Genomic DNA, 24,016 nt, shown 5'->3' with positions numbered 1-24,016 from the left:
GTTATCCAGGTGGGTGCAATAAAACCCACCTTTAAAGCGGAAAAGGGATGTAGAGGAGATGGTCACAGTCAGAGGTTTGAAGATACTATGCTGCTGGCTTTGAATAGGAAGAGGCTACAAGTCAAGAAATGATGGTGGTCTCTAAAAGCTGGAAAAGGCAGATTATCCTCTGGATCCCCCAGAGGGTGCTAACACCTTAATTTTGACCCAATAAGACCCATTTCTGAAATGTGACCTTCAGAAGTACCAGATGATAAATTTGTGTTTTCATCCACTAGGTTTTGGTAATTTTTTTACAATAGTAGGAGAAAACAAGTAGAAACACCTAGTAGTCTCTGCCCATTTAAAAATCTTTCATAAATTTTCCTAATAAAGGGAAATTTTTTACTTCATAATAAATGAACTTTTAAAACTCCATAAATGCTTCCTTCAGTGTATACAAGTGCATGACAATATAGACAAAGATATTTTAAATCTATTATCAACTAGGAAAACAACAAACTCAGTAAAAAGAAGTAATTCAAAATATTTGGATTAGACTATTTAAAATCAGGACATTTCTTCAAACAGAGATCAGGTTTTATTGCTTTTGTTTCAAACCAGAGCCTGCTCCTCCTCCATCCCCTGCCCTAGGGGAGACCCTGCCAAGCTTCAGGAGAAGGCTTTAAGATGAAAAACAGAGAGGAGGAGGAGGTGGTGGTGGTTGCGGTGGTGGTGGTGGTGGTGGTGGAGGTGGTGAGTGTGTGTGTGTGTGTGTGTGTGTGTGTGTGTATGTGTTTTGGGTGGGGGAGGGTTGGTTACTGGATAAGTATCTCTGCAAAGAGCAATAGATAGAGAATACTAAAACTGCAAGCCATGTGCAAACGGGGCAGCTAGGCTCAAAGGGAGGAAAGATTGTCCAATTTGCCACCCCCAATTTCCCTCCAAGTTGGCAGTTTGTGAGACTTTGTAATTTACTTGTGACTCTAAAAGCCTTTGGTATTAGTTGATAGTGTTTATTTGTTTATCAGCTCTCCAAGGACACCTGGTCAACCACTGAGACAGAGAAACACCTGAGGATGCTCACTGACTTCTACCTCGGGAAAGAGGCAGAAACAGCTGCCTGGAATCAGCTAAAGACACAGATTTTCTTGTAAAGAAGATGGCTATCACAGATCAATCTGATTTCGGTATTGACCATCTGGTGATGTCCATGTGTAGAGTCTTCTCTTGTGTTGTTGGAAGAGGGTGTTTGCTATGACCAATGGATTCTCTTGGCACAATGCTGTTAGCCTTTGCCCTGCTTCATTCTGTACTCCAAGGTCAAATTTGCCTGTTACTCCAGGTGTTTCTTGACTTCCTACTTTTGCATTCCAGTCCCCTATAATGAAAAGGACATGTTTTTGGCTGTTAGTTCTAGAAGGTCTTGTAGGTCTTCATACTTCAGCTTCAGCTTCTTCAGCATTACTGGTCGGGGCATAGACTTGGATTACTGTGATATTGAATGGTTTGCTTTGGTAACAAACAGAGATCATTCTGTCATTTTTGAGACTGCATCTAAGTACTGCATTTCAGACTCTTTTGTTGACTATGATGACTACTCCATTTCTTCTAAGGGATTCCTGCCCACAGTAGTAGATATAATGGTCATCTGAATTAAATTCACCCATTCCAGTCCATTTTAGTTCACTGATTCTTAAAATGTCGGTGTTCATTCTTGCCATCTCCTGTTTGACCACTTCCAATTTGCCTTGATTCATGGCCCTAACATTCCAGGTTACTTATTCCTTGGAAGAAAAGTCATGACCAACCTAGACAGCATATTAAAAAGCAGAGACATTACTTTGCCAACAAAGGTCTGTCTAGTCAAAGGTATGGTTTTTCCAGTAATCATATATGGATGTGAGAGTTGGACTATAAAGAAAGCTAAGCACTGAAGAACTGATGCTTTTGAACCGTGGTGTTGAAGAAGACTCTTGAGAGTCCCTTGGACTGCAAGGAGATCCAACCAGTCCATCCTAAAGGAAATCAGTCCTGAATATTCATTGGAAGGACTGATGCTGAAGTTGAAACTCCTGTACTTCGGCCACCTTATGTGAAGAACTGACTCATTTGAAAAGACCCAGATGCTGGAAAAGATTGAAGGTGGAAGGAGAAGGGGATGACACAGGATGAGATGGTTGAATGGCATCACCAACTCAATGGATATGAGTTTGAGTAAATTCTGGGAGTTGCTGATGGACAGGGAGGCCTGGCGTGCTGCAGTCCATGGGGTTGCAAAGAGTCGGACATGACTGAGCGACTAAACTGAACTGAACTAATCACAGATCAGCCGGTTTTCACCTGCTAGTCAGTGTCAGGTGCTGGTTCCAGGACCAGATTATGTGAGACAGAACCTGAAGAGAGTTCAGAATAGATATGAGAAGGTGAGACACTCCCCTTTGTTCTCTCCCAGATGGTTGACTCCAAACTGACTTGGAGAAGAAGAGAAAGAAGCATTTGTGTAAACTGGACTGTTTGTGAGATAATAATTTTGAATTTGACCAGATAAGAGTAAGTATTTGAAAGTGACAAAATTAATTTTCTGCCACCATCACAAATGGGGATTTGGAATAATAAGGTTCATATAAAGTTATGAGTCAAACTGTGATTTTAAATCCTGAGTTATGTGTACAGTTGTAATTGGGAAACATCATACCCATTTGTGCAGGATGAAGAAAGTAATCCAAGGCAGAAGTCAGGAGGAAAAAATTGCCCCAAGCAATAGAATGGAATTGAAGCCAATATCAAGTAGTTAATATGGAGAGAAAGTGACTCAGGAAGGGGTGATTGAATCTTCTGAAAAAGTAGCAGCAACTGACTCTCATCTCAAACCCACCAACTATTTGGCTGTTTTGTTGATCTCTTTGGGAATGAATAATACAAGAGCCAAAAAATCTGGAATGTGTTGCTTTGAAGTCCAGGTTGCAAATTGAAGCATTTGGAAGAGAAAAAGGCACTGGGGAAGTGAACCATTGGCCACAGAAATGGTTTTAAAGTGTTTTAGGCCATGTCTTTTCATGCCAGAACATCTGAGCCTTGGCAAGGGATGAAGTGCAGCCCATGAGAATAGGAAAACTATGTTTGACAGAAGAATTCCCAACCTGTTTCAAAACAGTTTAACCTGAAATATGAATGAGAATGACAAAAAAAAGTATAGATAAAGTTCTACAATTTTGGTGGTTAATTGGTAGGACACTGGAAAAACCATAACAAATTATCCAGTTATTAGAATCATAAGAAAACATCAGGGAAGAGAATCAATAAGCAGATTTATGGCCCTGCCTTACCGTGTATCCCAGTCCATAAATAATGGGTACTAATTAATAGAATATTTAATACAAGGTGGTAAAGTGATTTCATGAACGTCATTTGATGACATACAGGGATGGGACTTATGATTGCAATGTGTGCTATGGAGTGTGATAACTAAGATTGCTCCATCTGGTGTAGCCATGCTGGAAAGCAAAGTGACAGCTCTTGGATTTGTTACTTTTTTTTTTTTCAATTTTAGAACCCAACCACTTGGATTTTGGATAGAATACTCAGAGAGTCTCACACAGGCCCATAAAGATTTATTGCAGCTGTTTTGGTGGTGGGAGGGAATTGGAAGCAATCAAGGCGTCCATTGGAGGAAAGGAGATAATCAAAATATGGTGGATGAGTACCACAGAGTATCATGCAGCCAGTAGAAACAACAGACTGGACACAGATATAACAAGCTGTACAGAGCTAAAATAAATGGTACTGAGTGAAAAAAAAAGAAACACAACATCAATATATAACACAATATATCAATATAACACAATTATCAGTCATGTACGCAAATAATACGTGAGCATGAAAAAATTAAACACATTTCAAAAGTACATTTACCAGCACATACACGCAAATCCATCAAACATGGGAGAGCAATTGATCTGGTGAGGCAGTTGGTGTCTAGTGACCAAAAAAAAAAAAAACAAAAAACTTGGATGACTAATATGATAATGTGAAATGAACTAATGGGTTCAAATTATAGAGAAGAGGAAGACAGAAAGAGAGAGAGAGCTTTAATAGAAGGGAAGTAATAGCATCTCTTCAGAGCATGAGGGACTGAATAACACTTTCAGAGAAATCCGCATCTTTGTGACCAAATCCTGTCTGATATTTTATCAATACCCTGAATAAAATATGTAAAGGGAAGGGAAGAAAGCAAAGGGAAGAAAACTCATCAGCTTTCTATGAGACAAATCTGGGATAAGTTGTCACTCTTTTTGGATAATGAAAATCCAGAATAACATCTTGGAACTAGCCAGAGAAATAGTAGCATCCCTAAGTAACTTAGGGCCACTATCTTCCTCTGACGGGGTGATGTATAAGATACTTTCATCAGCGAGAAAGAATCTGGGGTTACAACACCAGCCTTCTGGAGAAAACAGCATTGTATTTTAAGATGTATGGGTTATTATTGACTCATTGTTTGCTTACTGTTATGGTAGCTGCTCAGGAAGTTTCCTCCATGGGACCTGAAGATGCCTTGACACCCGTAATTTTTTCTTCTTATAGGAAACATAGGGAATTTAAAAACTAATTTTATTTATTTATTTATTTTGGCTGGGCTAGGTCTTTGCTAAGGAGCATGGGCTTCTCTTGTTGGGGAGAATGGACTCCACGGCACGAGGGCCTCAGTAGTTGTGGTGCATGGGCTTAGTTGCATGTGGGTTCTCCCTGGACCAGGGTTCAGACCTGTGTCCCCTACAATGACGGGCAGATTCTCAACCACAGGACTGCTAAGGAAATCCCAAAACATAGGGGATTAACATGATACTATTATTAGCTCTAAAGCAACGTTATTAATGAGCAGCATGTACTAAATTCTTGTTGTGGCATGCTATCGTAAATTGTTTGCATCGATTTACTTCTTTTCTTAATTTTAATTTTTAAAATGTATTGAAATAAAGATGATTTTTAGGTGCACAGCAAAGTGATTCAGATACTTACACACATATATATTCTTTCTTCACATTCTCTTCCATTATAGGTTATTACAAGATATTGAGTATAGTTCTCTGTGCTATACAGTAGGTCCTTTTGGGTATCTATTTTACATATAGTAGTGTGTAAAGTTTAATCCCAAACTCCTAATTTCTTTTAATCCTATTAATAACCCCACGAGGTAGGTACTACAATTATCGCATCTTTATAGATGATGAATCTGACGATAAGTTAATATATTTGTCCACGATCACACAGTAATAGGTGGTAGAACCAGAATTTATATACAAGCTATCTAACTCCAAAATCTGTTCTTTGAACCATTGCACTGTAGGTGTCTGAGAGTTGACTATATACTGCACTAAGAACAGAACACGCAATATTGGTGAGTTCCCTATTAAAAGGTCTTCTTGACTTACAAACTCTGCTGTCTTCGTTTTAGTATCTCTGAAGAGGAATGAGAAACCTGCTCATGGTATTCCAAATTAGACAGAAGAGTAGCGATTGGATGGCATCTTGCTACACAAGGCCAATCCTCTTCTGCCCATCTGCCTCAGGTCACTGAGGAAGCAAGGTCAGGCCAGGGGCCCAGAGCCTTTGGAGAAATGAAGAAGCTTGCTTTCAGGCAGAGGGCAGAAAGCCTTGTGAGTAATTGCCAAGCCAAGTAATGGCTTGGCACTGCATTTGATGGGTAATAAAAGTCTTGTAAAAATCTTATGGTTTTCCTCTCTTAGTACCCTAAATTTCCATTTCATCATAATCCAAAGTAGGATCTTGCCCAGAGAGGGGAGACATTCTTAATTTTGCTTTAAAACACTGCTTCTTCAGATCTCAGCTATACCACATTTCTTCACGCAAACAGGAAATTTCAATCCTTCAGTATCTCTTTCTACACCCATTTTCTCTTCCCTCTTCTCCTCTCCCCTCCCCTCCCCCTCCTCTTCCCTCTTGTGTTTTGTTCAGTTTATACTTGTCTAACATCTTCACTGTATTTCAAGTTTGTTGAGGGAGAGTATTATGTTTCTCTCATCTTTTCCACCCCTCACTTGCCAATCTAACAGAGTGTTTTGCCTATAGCATTTCATGATAAATGCTTGGTGAATTAATGTATATATGCATGTATATGCTAGTTGCAGTTACTAATTTGTTTCTTACTAAAGACACTTAGTCCTTCGTCTTACCTCTGGTTATAATCTGGTGTTATTTTATAGCTCTGTCTGACCTTATTTTTACTCCTGAGAAATGGTAAATAAAGAGGACTGTTGTGTAAGACTGGAAATGAGTCTTTCTCTCAACTGTGACTTAGCCACTGCTCAAAATATCAAACTTTCCCTTTTCCTTCTTTTTATCCATCCTTTCTCTCTCTCTTGTACTCTTCAAATGGGCTTCTCTAGTGGCACTAATTGTAAAGAACTTGCCTGCCAATGCAGGACACTTAAGAGACATGCATTTGACCCCTGGGTTGGGAAGATCCCCTGGAGGAGGGCATGGCAACCCATTCTAGTATTCTTGCTTGGAGACTCCCATGGACAGAGGAGCCTGGCGGGCTACAGTCCATAGGATCACAAAGAGTCAGAAATGACTGTAGTGTCTGAGCATGCACACATGCTCATGCTCTTCAAATAGTTTTTTCCCCCCAAAATAGAAACTTATAAATGAATAAAATATAATCATTAACTTCAGGCTATCAAAAGACCCAGGCTATCAAAAACTTTAATAAGATACAGACCTTTATATGAATGTATTGGATACATTACTTTTCTTCAGCCCAGTGACTTAGGCTGGATTTGATTGATTTTTATAGCACAGAGATGTCATATGGTCATCTTTTACTTAGAGCAGGAGTTGGGTCTAGGGGAGCTAAGTGTGGTTGGGGAGCTGGCCTTGGCTTTTGAGTTTGGTTTGGTGCCAGTTGGTAGAAACTTTAGAGATTCTAGTTCTTTTCAATATGATTACATAGCAAGGAGAAAAATGTCCATGGGCAGCTGAGAAATAATTTCCCTCAAACCATGTAATAAAAAAATCTCAAGAAGCATTTTGACTTCATTAAGCTATTGTAAAGAAGGGAAAATTAAGGGATATTTAAAGGTTTTTCATGCACCAAAAGAGGCCAACCGCAATTTAGATGATCCTTACAAAAAAATATGCATTGTTTTCGCTGTGGAGTATTACCTGCTTCATAATACAAAAATCCTATTGCTTCTGGTGGGATTCTAAATAACATCATTTGTTAATCAATTTTGCAACATGTCTTTACACTGAGCCAAGATATTGTTTGAAACAGGCAGTAGTAAATGAATAACAGCCTTCTCCCACCACCTCTCCCATTTGCGACATTTATCTAAAGATTCTCTCCTTCTCCATCTTCCAAAAGTGCATTTCTGTCTTCCTTGCACTCCTGGCATATATATTGCAGTTACTCATCTTTCTGGAATATAATTAGGACCGGACAGTGTCATGGAACATTCCCATCACCCCAGCCTCATTCTTGCCTTGCGTGTGCTTAACTTTTTCATGGGTCATTGCAAAATGTTGATTGCTTTCTGGTGTTACCTAGTGAAAATATCAATCTAGAAAATATGTCATCTAGCATTTTATTGAATTATCTTTTCATTCCTGGAGACCTATATAGGGTGTTGAATTTTGCCATGGGGGAAAAAAAAAGTATGATAAAGGTATGCTTGTCTCCAATAATGTCTAGAATGCTTAGTGGATCTCTGCAAATTTCTCTAAAGTTTTTGGTGTGCTTTCTAAGATCTATATTCTTCAGGAAGATTCCACATTGCTCACCTGGTCTTCTAAGATCTCATCTTCTTCCTGGGCACATTTTCCAGCCCTCTCTGTCAGTTAGGTATAGTCACATGTTAAGTTCTAGCCAACAGAATTTGAGTGAAAGGAATATGACCACTTTTGTATTCTCTAGAAACTCTGGAATAATCCTTTAAGACAGAGTTGTCAACTGGTGGGTGATTTTGCCTCCCCACTCCACCCGAGGAACTCTGGGTAAGTGTGGAGACATTTTGGCTGTCACAGCTGGGACCATGCTACTGGCATCTAGTGGGTAGAGGCCAGGGATATTACTACTAAACATCTTACAATGCACAAGACAGCAAGCAAAGAATGATCCAGCCCATGATGTTAATAATGCTGAGGTTAGAAAACCCTGCTTTAAGCTCTTATATTGTCTTCTGCTTAGATGCAGACTCTACAAGGGGATTCAGAGAGCAGAAAAGTTGACCAAACCACCACATAGCAGGAGACTGGGGCTCTGAATCTCTGCACAATGATCTTCACCAAATAAACAGTTGGTCTGTGACTTGAGAAAGGAATAAAATTTTGATCATGTTATGTCATTCAGATTTGAGGTTTGTCTGTAAACCCATTTTTAAAACTTTGACTATTTTAGCTCACATCTTGGGCAATTATTTAATCTCCCCACATTTTCCTCTCCACATTTGAGGCCTTGCTGACTTCCCAGTTTGCTGTGGGGAATACTGTGGAAGACAGTAGTGGGTGCCTCAAGGACCACTAGCAGTGTGTGCAGATTTCCAAAAGTAGATGTAGGCTGTAAACAGACTTCTTCAGAGAGAAACCCAATACTTTCCATCCAACTAGGGAAATTCAGGCTAGATAGGCAGGGCTCAACTGTGGTTCCATAAAAAAGTGGGTTCAGTGAATAGAGGTTTGTCCTTGAGATGAGAAAGTGAATTGACAGTGTTAAATCTTCTCTATATCAGGCTTTTGGTCCAACATTTCTATTGTCCTTATGCTTCCCTTACCATCCTGAGCCTTAGCGCCCATCCCATGAGCCAATGTGAGTGTGTCAGCTGCACCTACTCATGGTATTGCTTGTTTGTTTATTTGTTTCCTGTCTTGAAGACTAAGCTCTCTGTGACAGCAGCTTTTATCCCAGTCTCAACCTTTTCTTCCTTGGCAACTCTTCTCGAGGATCCTGAAGTCAAAATCTATACTCACCTAAGGAAATATAGTAGGGGCAGAAAGCTTGATTTGTACCAAGGGAAAACATTCCAACTCCTGATACTGGGCCAATTAAACCATTATTGTATCTCTAAATCCCCTAAGAAATCTAAGAAAACTACAGGCTCCATCCCTAGAGATTGGAGTCCACAGATCTTATGTGCAGCTAGAGCTGACATAGACCCTTGTTTATAGATACAGACAGCCTAGAATCACTCAACATTTGAAAAAACCAGGGGCTTGCGAAACATCTAAAACAGATGAACCAAGCACTTTGCTAATGGTCCAGTGGTTAGGACTCCATGCTTCCACTGCAGGGGGCAAGGGTGTGATCCCTGGTCAGGGAACTAAGATCTTGTATGCCCTGCAACAGAGTTAAAAAAAAAAAAAAATCCAAACAGCAACAACAAAAAACAGATGAATCAAATACTGATGAAATACATAATTTTGGGGAAAGATATCTTTAAAAATATATATTGGGAAGGTATAGTTAGGGAGTTGAAGATGGACACATACACACTGCTCTATTTAAAATGGATAACCAACAGGGACCTACTGTAGAGCATAGGGAACTCTGCTCAATGTTATGTGGCAGCCTGGATGGGAGGGGAGTTTGGGGGAGAATGGATACATGTATATGTATAGCTCAGTCACTCTGCTGTGCACCTGAAACTACCACACCGTTGGTAATCGGCTATACTCCAATACAAATAAAAAGTTTAAAATAAAATAAATTTATATATATATATATATATATATTAAGTGTCATTTAAGAGTTTTGAGAGACCATCACATCTGTAAAATAAGCAAGGCTACTGTGAAGAAGAGAAAAACATTTGCATATAGCATCAAGGACTCTTTTAAATTTTTTCTTCCCCTGGGTAAACACCCCTGCTTCCTCTACCCCAGGATTTTCAATGTTATCATTTACATTTTAGGTCAAATAATTCTGGGTATTGTAGAAGTATCTCTGGCCTCTACTCACTCAATGCCAATAGGATGGCCCTCTCCCAGCTGACAACTAAAATTCTCTGCTAAGTCACTTCAGTCATGTCAGACTCCTAGAGACCCCATGGACTGCAGCCCACCAGGCTCCTCCGTCCATGGGATTTTCCAGGCAAGAGCACTGGAGTGGGGTGCCATTACCTTCTCCAAAAGTCTCAAGACATCATTAAATGTTCTCTGGGGGGAAAAATTGCCACCCAGTGGTTGACAACCACTGCACTATTTCAAGAGAAGGACCATGGCATTTAAGAAAGAGTATCAAAGAGAAGGTCAGTTGTTCATTTCACTGGGAAACCTTGCTTTGTATGAGCTAGCCATCCAAAATCTTTGAGAGGCTGGTTTTGTTTGAAGTAGTGCTCTCAGGTTATGTAGTTTTAACACAGACATAAATATTCTTTCTAATAGTGATAGCAAACATGAACATTTAGTGGTTGTCAGGAAGTGGCATGAAAGAGAAGGTATAAATAATGCTTACTTAACAAGTTGAAGAAAGAATAGTTACAGGATTAGAGAGCCACAAAACAGAAGCAGGAAAGAACCACTCATGCAGTGAAAAAAAAAAAAAAGTTGAACAATGGGGTGTGGAAAAAGCCAAGGATTTTTTTCCTCTGGCATCTATGTCATTGTTGGTTTTTAATGCCTATGTCTTAGCGAGACCTCCATAAGTCAGAGAACTCAACAGTGAGTAAGGAATCAGCAGCAAAGAAACCCTTTGAAGCATGTTGAATTGCTGCCTCCAAAGAGTAAACTGCTTGCCTACTGTGGGCAGGAGCCCACAAAGCCTCAGAGGCATGTGTGTGCAAAGCAAAGGCTGACTTTCTGTGGGTTTGAAAGCTGCCTGGAACAAATTCTTTCATCCTTTTGTACTAGGCCACTTGCCAACACCAACAAGCAATTTTAGTTCTTAAGAAAAATACACCTATTTCAGGTTGGCCTTTTAATCTTCAACCACCATCTGCAAGACTGAAAAACATACTTTCACGGGATATTTTCTCCTCCTCCTTCTTCAAGCTGAAGGCTTTGAAAACCAAGGCTAGCATCCCTCTTGATGGAAAAATCCCTAGTAAGAAGAGTTCAGGACAGAGTGCATCAAAAAGGTTGACTAGAGTGAAGGAAACTTTAGACCAAGACTAACAGGTAATAAGTTGACCATCCACGCACTACCTGCCTCCGCATGTCTGGGTGTAGACTGTTTTATTTACCTGAAACACAAACTTAATCTGTTTCATTTGCAATACATTTTCACAGAAACAAGGAGAAAACACTGGATTTTATTGGTATTCATGATGCAGATGGCACCTCCAAATCCAAACATGTAAGGAAATAGAACATCCCAGGCACCCCTCTGTTTTCCCATCATACCAGTACATGCAGAGTCCCTGGAGGGAGAAGGTGAAGGAAATCAGGGGAAAAGAGGTTGGAAGGCAATAAATACATAAGCATAAATGTCTGCTTATTGAGCATGATATTTTGTATCATACCTGGGATGAGTCATAAGACAGTTGCTGCCAAAATTTGAGAGAAGCCTTTATGTTAGCTATGGTGAGCTCAACTTGCAAGAATTACTAGCATATCCAGTCCTCAGAGAAAGAAGCACACAGAATCCACATATCCTGGACTTGGCCCCCACCTCAGTCTCAAGCAAATCCTGGCTCCTAGCTGCAGCCTTCTCAGACCTTGGCTACTCCTGGCTTCTATTTTTCAACTGGGACCTTGCTTTAAACATTAGTCTCGATCAGCCCTATTACCGCATCCAACATCACCTATATAATACTTGTTCCTCTGTCTATAGAATGCTTGTTCCTTTTGTGATGGAAGAGGCAGGGGTCAAATGTAGATGAAGCAGGAAAAAACGCATAACTTTATCATTCAACAAATATTTATTATCTACACTGTGCCAGGAGCTAGGCCTTCATGAGGCAGTCATCAGCTGATTTTAAGAAACTTACACTTTTATGCACTTGAGTTCCACTTGTTACACATGTAGGTAACATCTACAGAGCCCTCACTCCAGACCAGGCACTGTGCAAAAAACTTCATCCTATGAAATACCTACTGCAGCCAAATAAGGAGTAAATTTGTCAGCTCTGTTTTGTAAGTTGAAACTCAAGTAGAGGTTGAGAAACTGCTCACAGGGCCAGGAAAGGGTGAAGCCAAGATTTTACCTAAGCTCTAACCAATGCCCCAGTGCTCTTAATTTCTGTGCTGCATTCTGCTACTTTTGCATCACAGGTCCTTGCACATTGCCACACTTACAAGTTTGCAGAACTGGACTGTTTGTTCAGGGAAGTGCTGCAGGGTTAGCTTTGTGAGTGAAGAGAAGGTAGTGACATAGGTGATGATAATATGATGAATTACACATGACCTGAAATTCTGCTTTGGGATTTCTGTGGGAGGTGACTAATTACTCTTTTATTTTTCAGTTCTCTTTCAAAGAGGGGATAACTCTGGAGCATGGATGGAGCTTCACATTCAGGCCTGAACATCTTCATAAAAATTGGTTTTATCACTCTTTTTCTTCTCTCTGGAGGTTATGAACCTCCTAAGAGAAGGGGATTTTGATGAGTGTTGAGAATACTTTGAGGGCCAGTGGGTCTCCATTGCCGTTTGAACCCTAGGGCTGGTTCTAGGACTGTTACATGGATGTTTTACTTGAAATTAACTGCTCTGGTGGGACCTTACATTTGGCAAGGTATTTATCTCAGATCATAGCATATCCTCTGGCCATTACTCAGCATTTCTGGGAAACTCTCCACCCATCTGAGTTTGCAATGATCTCCTTGTTTGCCTGAATTGCAGGTCAAAAGAACATCACCCGTCCTGGTCCAATTTGTTTTTCTTAGCATGGTGGAATTAGTCCCCACCTATTTAACATCATGATTATAGTCATCCAAGTATACCAGGGACTATGATAGGGAACCTGTTTTCTCCCCATGCTGGGAATTCTCTACTGTCAAGGGAAAGGCTCATCCCAGTAAAGCAAAGATCTGGGCAACTGGTTTCAAAGACACAGCCATTTTATTGCCCAGGTCTGCAAAAATAAGCATGGTCTCTTCTGGGACGGTGCCCTTGTAATTCAGCTATTGTCTAAACTCCAAAGCCCTTGGAGTTTTGTTTGGTTTGTGGCTCAGCATCAACACAGTTGCTGTCAATCCCCAGGCAGACACAACTCTGTCTGATTAGCAGGACAAAGCCCATCCTCAATGGGAAAGTTTCATTGTTTGAGCTTCATAACAGAAGGAAAAATTTCATTTCAGACCTATAAATTGCTTTCTCTCCTGAGCAGATCCAAGCATTGGAAAAGAGAGGCACCTTAGTGAAAAAAAACATTTGTTTTGAGACTAAGAAGCATCTGCTTTTTTTCACCCATAAAGAAGCAGGTGGCAGAAAGAAGCAGATGAAGTTAAGATGCTAAAAGGATTAAGAATTCTCCGAGGAAATAAACTGTAAGTCTGATAATCTTTCAAATAAACTATTCAAGACATTTTATATCTTACCAAGGACTTTTCTGTTTTGAAAGTTAGTATAATAATAGCTGATATTTACATAGAGTTTACTCTGTGCCAGACACTGATCTAAGTGCTTTTTAAAAAACATGTATTAAGTCCTTCAGTTTTCATAATAGCTCTATAAAGTGGGTACTATTTTTATTTTCTTTCTTTCTTTCTTTCTTTTCTTTTTTTTTTTTTTTGTATTAAACAACAAACATTTATTTCCTGCAGCTCTGTAGGCTTGGCAGTACAAAGTACAAAGTCAAGGTGCTGGCAGACTTGGTCTCTGGTACATAGCACATGGGCTTCCCAGGTGGCACTAGTGGTAAAGGAGCTGCCTGCCAATGGAGGAGACGTAAGAGATGTGGATTCAGTCCCTGAGTCAGGAAGATCCCCTGGAGGAACGCATCACAACCCCTCCAGTATTCTTGCCTGGAGAATCCCCATGAACAGAGGTGCCTGGCAGGTTATGGTCCATGGGGCTGCCAAGAGTCAGACACAACTGAGCGACTAAGCACAGCACAGCATAGCGCGTAGTACATGGCCTCCCAGGTGGCGCTAGTGGTAAAGAATCCACCTGCCAATTCAGGAGATGTAAGAGATGCAGATTCAGTCTCTGACTTGGAAAGGTTCCCTGGAGGAAGACATGGCAACCCACTCTAGTATTCTTGCCCGGAACATCCCGCGGACAGAGGAGCCTGGCAGGCTGTGGTCCTTTGGATCACAAAGAATCAGACACGACTAAAGCGACTTAGTATGCATGCACATAGTACATGTTACATCATCTTCTCGCTGCGTCTTCACATGCAAGATCTAGGGAGCTTTCTTGGGTCTCTTTAATAAGGCACTAAGTGCAGGCAGCGGCGGCAGGCCAGCCCACTAAGCGCAGGCGGTGACCGAGAGGAGATACCCCGCGTTCGAGGCCAGGGGTGGCAGCCGGGAGGAGCTGCCCTGCGTCCGAGGCCAGGGGTGGCGGCAAGAGGAGGATCCCAGGGCTGAGGCCAGGGGCGGTGCCTGAGGCCAGGGGCGGCGGCCAGGAGGAGCAACCCCACACCCAAGGAGTGGTGGCTGTGCAGGAGGGCCTAGAGGAGCCATCCCACGTTGAAGGTCAGGAAGGGCGGTGGGAGGAGATACCCCTCATCCAAGGTAAGGAGCAGTGGCTGTGCTTTGCTGGAGCAGCCGTGAAGAGATACCCCATGCCCAAGGTAAGAGAAACCCAAGTAAGATGGTAGGTGTTGCAAGAGGGCGTCAGAGGGCAGACACACTGAAACCATACTCACAGAAAACTACTCATTCTAATCACACTAGGACCACAGCCTTGTCTAACTCAACGAAACTAAGCCATGCCTGCAGGGCAACCCAAGACGGGCAGGTCATGGTGGAGAGGTCTGACAGAATGTGGTCCACTGGAGAAGGGAATGGCAAACCACTTCAGTATTCTTGTTTTGAGAACCCCATGAACAGTATGAAAAGGCAAAATGGTAGGATACTGAAAGAGGTACTGTCCAGGTCAGTAGGTGCCCAATATGCTACTGGAGATCAGTGGAGAAATAACTCCAGAAAGAATGAAGGGATGGAGCCAAAGCAAAAACAATACCCAGCTGTGGATGTGACTGGTGACAGAAGCAAGGTCCAATGCTGTAAAGAGCAATATTGCATAGGAACCTGGAATCTTAGGTCAGTGAATCAAGGCAAATTGGAAGTGGTCAAACAGGAGATGGCAAGAGTGAACGTCGACATTCTAGGAATCAGTGAACTAAAATGGACTGGAATGGGTGAATTTAACTCAGATGACCATTATATCTACTACTGCGGGCAGGAATCCCTCAGAAGAAATGGAGTAGCCATCATGGTCAACAAAAGAGTTCAAAATGCAGTACTTGGATGCAATCTCAAAACGACAGAATGATCTCTGTTCGTTTCCAAGGCAAACCATTCAATATCACAGTAATCCGAGTCTATGCCCCAACCAGTAATGCTGAAGAAGCTGAAGTTGAACGGTTCTATGAAGACCTACAAGACCTTTTAGAACTAACACCCAAAAAAGATGTCCTTTTCATTATAGGGGACTGGAATGCAAAAGTAGGAAGTCAAGAAACACCTGGAGTAACAGGAAAATTTGGCCTTGGAATGCGGAATGAAGTAGGGCAAAGACTAATAGAGTTTTGCCAAGAAAATGCACTGGTCATAGCAAACACCCTCTTTCAACAACACAAGAGAAGACTCTACACATGTACATCACCAGATGGTCAACACTGACATCAGATTGATTATATTCTTTGTAGCCAAAGATGGAGAAGCTCTATACAGTCAGCAAAAACAAGACCAGGAGCTGACTGTGGCTCAGACCATGAACTCCTTATTACCAAATTCAGACTGAAATTGAAGAAAGCAGGGAAAACCACTAGACCATTCAGGTATGACCTAAATCAAATCCCTTAAGATTATACAGTGGAAGTGAGAAATAGATTTAAGGGCCTAGATTTGATAGATAGAGTGCCTGATGAAATATGGAATGAGGTTCATGACACTGTACAGGAGACAAGGATCAAGACCATCCCCATGGAAAAGAAATGCAAAAAAGCAAAATGACTGTCTGGGGAAGCCTTACAAATAGCTGTGAAAAGAAGAGAAGCGAAAAATCCAAGAAGAAAAGGAAAGATATAAGCATCTGAATGCAGAGTTCCAAAGAATAGCAAGAGATAAGAAAGCCTTCTGCAGTGGTCAATGCAAAGAAATAGAGGAAAAGAACAGAATGGGAAAGACTAGAGATCTCTTCAAGAAAATTAGAGATACCAGGGAACATTTCATGCAAAGATGGGCTTGATAAAGGACAGAAATGGTATGGACCTAACAGAAGCAGAAGATATGAAGAAGAGGTGGCAAGAATACACAGAAGAACTGTATAAAAAAGATCTTCACGACCCAGATAATCACGATGGTGTGATCACGCATCTAGAGCCAGACATCTTGGAATGTGAAGTCAAGTGGGCCTTAGAAAGCATCACTATGAACAAAGCTAGTGGAGGTGATGGAATTCCAGTGGACCTATTTCAAATCCTGAAAGATGATGCTGTGAAAGTGCTGCACTCAATATGCCAGCAAATTTGGAAAACTCAGCAGTGGCCACAGGACTGGAAAAGGTCAGTTTTCATTCCAATCCCAAAGAAAGGCAATGCCAAAGAATGCTCAAACTACCACACAATTGCACTCATCTCACACGCTCGTAAAGTAATGCTCAAAATTCTCCAAGCCAGGCTTCAGCAATACATGAACCATGAAATTCCTGATGTTCAAGCTGGTTTTAGAAAAGGCAGAGGAACCAGAGATCAAATTGCCAACATCTGCTGGATCATGGAAAAAGCAAGAGAGTTCCAGAAAAACATCTACTTCTGCTTTATTGACTATGCCAAAGCCTTTGACTGTGTGAATCACAATACACTGTGGAGAACTCTGAAAGAGATGGGAATACAGACCACCTGACCTGCCTCTTGAGAAATCTGTATGCAGGTCAGGAAGCAATAGTTAGAACTGGACATGGAACAACAGACTGTTTCCAAATAGGAAAAGGAGTACGTCAAGGCTGTATATTGTCACCCTGCTTACTTAACTTATATGCAGAATACATCATGAGAAATGCTGGACTGGAAGAAACACAAGCTGGAATCAAGATTGCCAAGAGAAACATCAATAACCTCAGATATGCAGATGACACCACCCTTATGGCAGAGAGTAAAGAGGAGCTAAAAAGCCTCTTGATGAAAATGAAAAAGGAGAGTGAAAAAGTTGGCTTAAAGCTCAACATTCAGAAAATGAAGATCATGGCATCCGGTCCCATCACTTCTGGGAAATAGATGGGGAAACAGTTGAATCAGTGTCAGACTTTATTTTTGGGGGCTCCAAAATCACTGCAGATGGTGACTGTAGCCATGAAATTAAAAGATGCTTACTCCTTGGAAGAAAAGTTATAACCAACCTAGATAGCATATTCAAAAGCAGAGACATTACTTTGCCAACTAAGGTCCATCTAGTCAAGACTATGGTTTTTCCTGTGGTCATGTATGGATGTGAGAGCTGGACTGTGAAGAAGGCTGAGCACCAAAGAATTGATGCTTTTGAACTGTGGTGTTGGAGAAGACTCTTGAGAGTCCCTTGGACTGCAAGGAGATCCAACCAGTCCATTCTCAAGGAGATCAGCCCTGGGATTTCTTTGGAAGGAATGATGCTAAAGCTGAAACTCCAGTACTTTGGCCACCTCATGTGAAGAGTTGACTCATTGGAAAAGACTCTGATGCTGGGAGGGATGGGGGGCAGGAGGAGAAGGGGACAACAGAGGATGAGATGGCTGGATGGCATCGCTGACTCGATGGAAGTGAATCTGAGTGAACTCCGGGAGATGGTGACGGACAGGGAGGCCTGGCGTGCAGCAATTCATGAGGTCAAAAAGAGTTGGACACGACTGAGTGACTGAACTGCACTGAATCCCATTCATGTGCGTTCCACCCTCATGACCTAATCACCTATCAAAGTCCCCCTCCTCTTAACACCATCATTTGGGATTTAGGATCTCAACATAGGAATTTTAAAGGGACATAAACATTCTATCAGACTTTATTTTTTTGGGCTCCAAAATCACTGCAGATGGTGACTGCAGCCATGAAATTAAAAGATGCTTACTCCTTGGAAGAAAAGTTATGACCAACCTAGATAGCATATTCAAAAGCAGAGACATTACTTTGCCAACTAAGGTCCATCTAGTCAAGGCTATAGTTTTTCCTGTGGTCATGTATGGATGGGAGAGTTGGACTGTGAAGAAGGCTGAGCACCAAAGAATTGATGCTTTTGAACTGCGGTGTTAGAGAAGACTCTTGAGAGTCCCTTGGACTGCAGAGAGATCCAACCAGTCCATTCTGAAGGAGGTCAACCCTGGGATTTCTTTGGAAGGAATGATGCTGAAGCTGAAGCTCCAGTACTTTGGCCACCTCATGCGAAGAGTTGACTCACTGGAAAAGACTCTGATGCTGGGAGGGATTGGGGGCAGGAGGAGAAGGGGACGACAGAGGATGAGATGGCTGGATGGCATCACGGACTCGATGGACGTGAGTCTGAGTGAACTCCGGGAGATGGTGATGGACAGGGAGGCCTGGCATGCTGCGATTCATGGGGTCGCAAAGAGTCGGACATGAATGAGCGACTGGACTGAACTGAAACATTCTGTCTATAGCAGTCACTGAACAGGAAGACAAATTGGTAAGGAACACGTGCTTCTCTGGGACTCACAGCTGACCCAATGCCAGTAATTCCACCAGGTTGGATATGCCCAGAAATTTTCAACAGAGCCTTGGTGTTCATCAGAACCCTGGGACTAACTGTGCCTTCTGAGCCACCCAAGCCCCAGAGGTTGAAGCAGGGTGATAGAATCATAGATTAAATTGGAGCAGTGATGAAGGGTTTGCTGAGCCGAAGCTCATTGTATCTGAGGAAAGAAACATGGCCTCTCCTGTTTCCCCTTCCTGTCATTCGGGAAAGAATGGCTACACCTAATGAGAACTACTGTTTGCTGAACACTGTGCCAAGCAAGTATAATATGTGCTTTACACACATCAGTTTTTTGTTTGTTTGGCCATGTCATGTGTCTTGCAGGGTTTATTTCCATTTTTTTAAATGAGATAATTAAGACAGAGAGAATCAGTAACTTGCTCAAGCTTTCATAGTGAGCAAGAGCAGGGTAAAGAGTTAAATTCAGGCAGTCTAGCTCCAGAGACTAAAGATACTCCAAATGCTTTTGAAATAGGAGGGAAGGGGACAGGGCACAACCTCTAAAAGAATAAGAGTTTTTGAGGATACAACATAAACTGGCTAGAACCAACTAGGTCCAAGATGGTAGAAGATTCAACTTCCAGTAGACCTTGAGCCTCATTATATGCTCATTGTAATAAATTAGCATCTAAATGACACACCCACCAGCACCGTGACAGTTCTGATGCTGATCATCAAAGGTCAAAAAGTAGGCAGTGACCCAGTTCTTGGAAATTTATCCTCTGTCCCATTTCATTGAAATAGTTGGAATAATCCTTCCGCTCATTAACCTATGAAGTTACTTGGCCCATAAAAACCAATCACCCCATATTTCAGGGCCTCTTGCCTTCTGAGATGCCTTCTGTGAAATGTGTTTCTCCCTTGTCTGCTCTCACTTTCCAAGATGATCCCTACTCCCTAAGGCCATTCTAGCCTTTTGAGAGGAATCTCATTCTGTCTATGGAATGTGTATTTCTCTAAATAAATCCACTTCTTAAGGTCTGTCTAGTCAAGACTATGGTTTTTCCAGTGGTCATGCATGGATGTGAGAGTTGGACTGTGAAGAAGGCTGAGCACCGAAGAATTTATGCTTTTAAACTGTGGTGTTGGAGAAGACTCTTGAGAGTCCCTCGGACTGCAAGGAGATCCAACCAGTCCATTCTGAGGGAGATCAGCCCTGGGTGTTCTTCGGAAGGAATGATGCTAAAGCTGAAACTCCAGTACTTTGGCCACCTCATGTGAAGAGTTGACTCATTGGAAAAGACTTTGATGCTGGGAGGGATTAGGGGCAGGAGGAGAAGGGGACGACAGAGGATGAGATGGCTGGATGACATCACTGACTTGATGGACGTGAGTCTGAGTGAACTCCGGGAGTTGGTGATGGACAGGGAGGCCTGGCGTGCTGTGATTCGTGGAGTTGCAGTGTCGGACACGACTGAGCGACTGAACTGAACTGAACTGAACCTATTACTTTGTCTCTCACTGAATTCTTTCTGCACTGAGATGCAAAGAACCCAAGCCTCAGTAAGTCTGGCCACAAGGTGAGTGATTTTATTAATAATTTAAAGACCATGATTCAAGTTCCAATCTGAGGCTCAGCTTTCACTTTCACCAGAAAAAAAGAGAGTGTAAAAGCAGGTAAAGTAGCATCAGTAATGTCTTTCCTTTAATCTAGGTGGCCATGCTTCATATTTGAGTGACAAGAACTAAGACACCATGTCTCAACCTGCACTGATACTCTGTGGCTCTGGAATCCAGTCCTCCCTCTTTATCCTTTCTCTCTCACCTGTCAGGCTGCTCCACGTACCAGTTGGAATCCATGGGTTGATTATGTTTGAAATGGTGCTAGGGAATGCAGCAAACGTCCACTCGTAAGAAAAGTCAGCATAGAGGAGAGCCCTCAGTAGGGGTTTCTGGGTGGGTCAAATCCAATCACTTTCCTTTCAGATCTGTTACAGGAACCCACACATGGACTCTAGTTAGACAGTATGTCATTTTCCAGAACTCAGCACGTGATTGCCAAATTTCTATTCAAAGGTGACATTTTATAAAATACCAGATGTTCTTTGGTGTCTGGCCAAAGTTAAGTATAAAAACAGCCATGGATCCATAAAAATAGAACAATAATCTCCTCAGGAAAGTTTTCTCTCCCTGAGATCACTAATAACTAAGCTGACCAAATCAAGAGGATGATTAGTATTGCAAAGTGAAGATAATAAGCTGTAATGGAAACAGATGCTAACTAGCTGAGCTCATCCAGGTTACAAAATAAATCTTGGTCATTCGTTTCACGTCGTGTTTCACGTTGTGACTGTTTTTCCTACTGACTACTTCAACAGTCTCTGTTTTATACTTATTACTTAATATTTTACATCATATGTTCATGGTAATTGCTTCCAGTTCTGGGATCTCCATGTCTGACAGCTTGGACAAACATTAGGACCACCTGGGCAATCATCTTGTTTTGTGAATAAAAAAGCTGAGACTCAATCAGATTAAGAGATTTCTTAAGCTCTTCCTTGTAGCTCAAACAGTAAAGAATCTGCCTGCAAGGCAGGAGACCAGGGTTCAACCACTGGGTCAGGAAGATCCTCTGGAGAAGAGAATGGCAACCCACTTCAGTATTCTTGCCTGGAGAATCCCATGGACAGAGGAGCCTGGCGGGCTACAGTCCATGGGATCTCACAGAGTCAGACATGACTGACCAACTAACACTACCACTAAGGCTGTGTAGTGAGTGAGATGGTGAGAGATAATGCCTCAGCGCTTTCATGATGGCTAGAGCTTACTTTCCTCCATTCAAAATTGGTGATGGAGCAGAGACAGGAACATCGGCTTTCTCCTTTCTCTCCTGCTCGTATGCTGTTACAAACACCACGAGCCATATGATGACTTTGGAAGTAGAAGGGTGGGTAGTGTATGGATCTACTCGTTGTAGAACGATTGCCTCCAGATGCTGTCTGCCTCCTCGTGGTTTTCAGTCCTTAACTTCAGGGTGTTTTTTTTTTCACCTAACGCTTTTAGCCATTGTGATACTTGCACTAAGTCCTCCTCAAGGACAGAAGATAGTAGGGGGCTTACAATTATAAAACCTTCACCTTCTTGGTCACAGGCAAGAAAGTTTTTATTTTCTCTTCTTCATTTTTGTTAAGAGCAGCTTTTTATTTTGCTCAGAAGCATTAAGGGGTTGAAATGGCATCTAAAATTTCTTACCTTCTGTAATTATCTTGTCCTATGCAGGACAAGTATCCAGTGGTCATGTATGGATGTGAAAGTTGGACTGTGAAGAAAGCTGAGCACCGAAAAATTGATGCTTTTGAACTGTGGTGTTGGAGAAGACTCTTGAGAGTCCCTTGGACTGCAAGGAGAGCCAACAAGTCCATTCTAAAGGAGATCAGCCCTGAATGTTCTTTGGAAGGAATGATGCTAAAGCTGAAATTCCAGTACTTTGGCCACTTCATGCGAAGAGTTGACTCATTGGAAAAGACTCTGATGCTGGGAGGGATTGGGGGCAGGAGGAGAAGGGGACGATAGAGGATGAGATGGCATGATGGCATCACTGACTCGATGGTCGTGAGTTTGAGTGAACTCCGGGAGTTGGTGATGGACAAGCAAGCCTGGCGTGCTGCGATTCATGGGGTTGCAAAGAGTCGGACACGACTGAGCAACTGAACTGATGCAGGACATAGTCGCAATGTGTATGTGTATATTTATTTATTCATATTTATGTCTGTTTCCCAGTCTGGGATACGATTTTCTGAATCTAGAAAAGAAGTGGGGTGACTTTTATTTTTATGTTTCAGAATTTGAACTAGAGTTAAATGATTGAATTACATGCTAACTACAAAGGTTGACTTTAAAATATACAACAGTGTATATGTGAATATAAAGATTTGTGTTTCTTTGAAATCCTATTCTTTTAACAACTCTTTCTTATGCACAGCTTGTAACTAGACATTTATTCCCTAACTTGATATTTAATATGAAGTTAAACTTTTAATCAAACATTTAATTTATGTTCTTGGTTCATTGAGTCAGAGAAATACTATGGGTCAAACATATTCACAACTAAAGCAAAACCCTCTCTTGGTGGCAGTGGCTAAAGGAACACAACAAAAGAAAAATGCCAGTCTTTACTTGGGGCAAATATCACAAGACCCTTTCTAGCTGGGCTTAATTTTCCTGTTTCTAAGTGGTGAAAACAAAGCCTCTAAGGGTTTCTTTGATTTGACCATAATCACACAGCAGGATGCCAAAGGAAGAACCTACAGGCTGTTCTAGGTACCAGTGTGTTCTATTTACCTAGTTCACTTCCCTTCCATCTGCGGAGCTCAATTTGATCTCAACTGTACTGGCTTAGACTTTTCCTCAGGTAAATAAACCCATCATGGACTCTGATACATACTTGCCTCAGAGTATTTGAGTACACTATTCTATGAACTCCAAATCTAAGAGCTTCAGAGAAGAAGGATAAAACACTCTGAAACATCCTAACAGGTTGTCAGAAGCCAGGAAACACCACAGCCCTGTTATTGGGGAGTTGGCAGAGTTCACTGAGACTTTTGAGGGAAAGGAAAGTTTTATTGTTCTAATTTCAACACAGTTAAGTGAGGGGAGGGGTGCATGTAGCTGGATTCTAGATAAGGAAATGAAACTTGTAACAAAAAAAACCACCATTAGAAATCCAACCACATCTATTCTAATGTTCATTTGAATTTTGTAAAACAGCTCTTATAAAGTAACCTAATAAATTTAACCTTACATTCATTTCCACTTATCAGTGTTCCTAGGATTGGAATACTCTTCAGCTCTACCAACCAGAGAGATAAGGACATTCCTAACTTTACAGCAGACCACTTCAGTATTTTTGCCTTGAGAACTTCATAAACATTATGAAAAGCCAAAAATACAGGACACTGAAACGAAGAACCTTTGGTAGGTGCCCAATATGGTACTGGAGATCAGTGGAGAAATAACTCTAGAAAGAATGAAGAGACAAGGCCAAAGCAAAATCAACACCCAGTTGTGGATGTGACTGGTGATGGAAGCAAACTCTGATGCTGTAAAGAGCAATATTGCATAGGAACCTGGAATGTTAGGTCCATGAATCAAGGCAAATTGGAAGTGGTCAAATAGGAGATGGCAAGAATGAACATTGACATTTTAGGAATCAGTGAACTAAAATGGACTGGAATGGGTGAATTTAACTCAGATGACCATTATATCTACTACTGTGGGCAAGAATCCCT

The 24,016-nt window shown here is 41.6% G+C and overlaps 1 long non-coding RNA gene across 2 annotated transcripts in view; it reads left to right on the top strand.

The window, feature by feature from the left end:
• LOC121816420 (uncharacterized) overlaps window positions 1-22,681 on the top strand; it is a 53,889-nt gene extending 31,208 nt beyond the window's left edge. For both annotated transcript variants that reach the window (XR_006056029.2, XR_009601183.1), the window contains 3 exons: window positions 1,011-13,424; window positions 19,798-20,308; window positions 22,008-22,681. This is a non-coding gene — a long non-coding RNA (uncharacterized LOC121816420). The remainder of the gene's footprint in view (window positions 1-1,010; window positions 13,425-19,797; window positions 20,309-22,007) is intronic.
• Window positions 22,682-24,016: the final 1,335 nt, after the last annotated feature.

Source organism: Ovis aries, chromosome 1 (assembly GCF_016772045.2).
Source record: "Ovis aries strain OAR_USU_Benz2616 breed Rambouillet chromosome 1, ARS-UI_Ramb_v3.0, whole genome shotgun sequence".
Classification (NCBI taxonomy): domain Eukaryota; kingdom Metazoa; phylum Chordata; class Mammalia; order Artiodactyla; family Bovidae; genus Ovis; species Ovis aries.
Note: the sequence above shows the minus strand (reverse complement) of the source record. Positions and strands in the feature narration are given on the sequence as shown.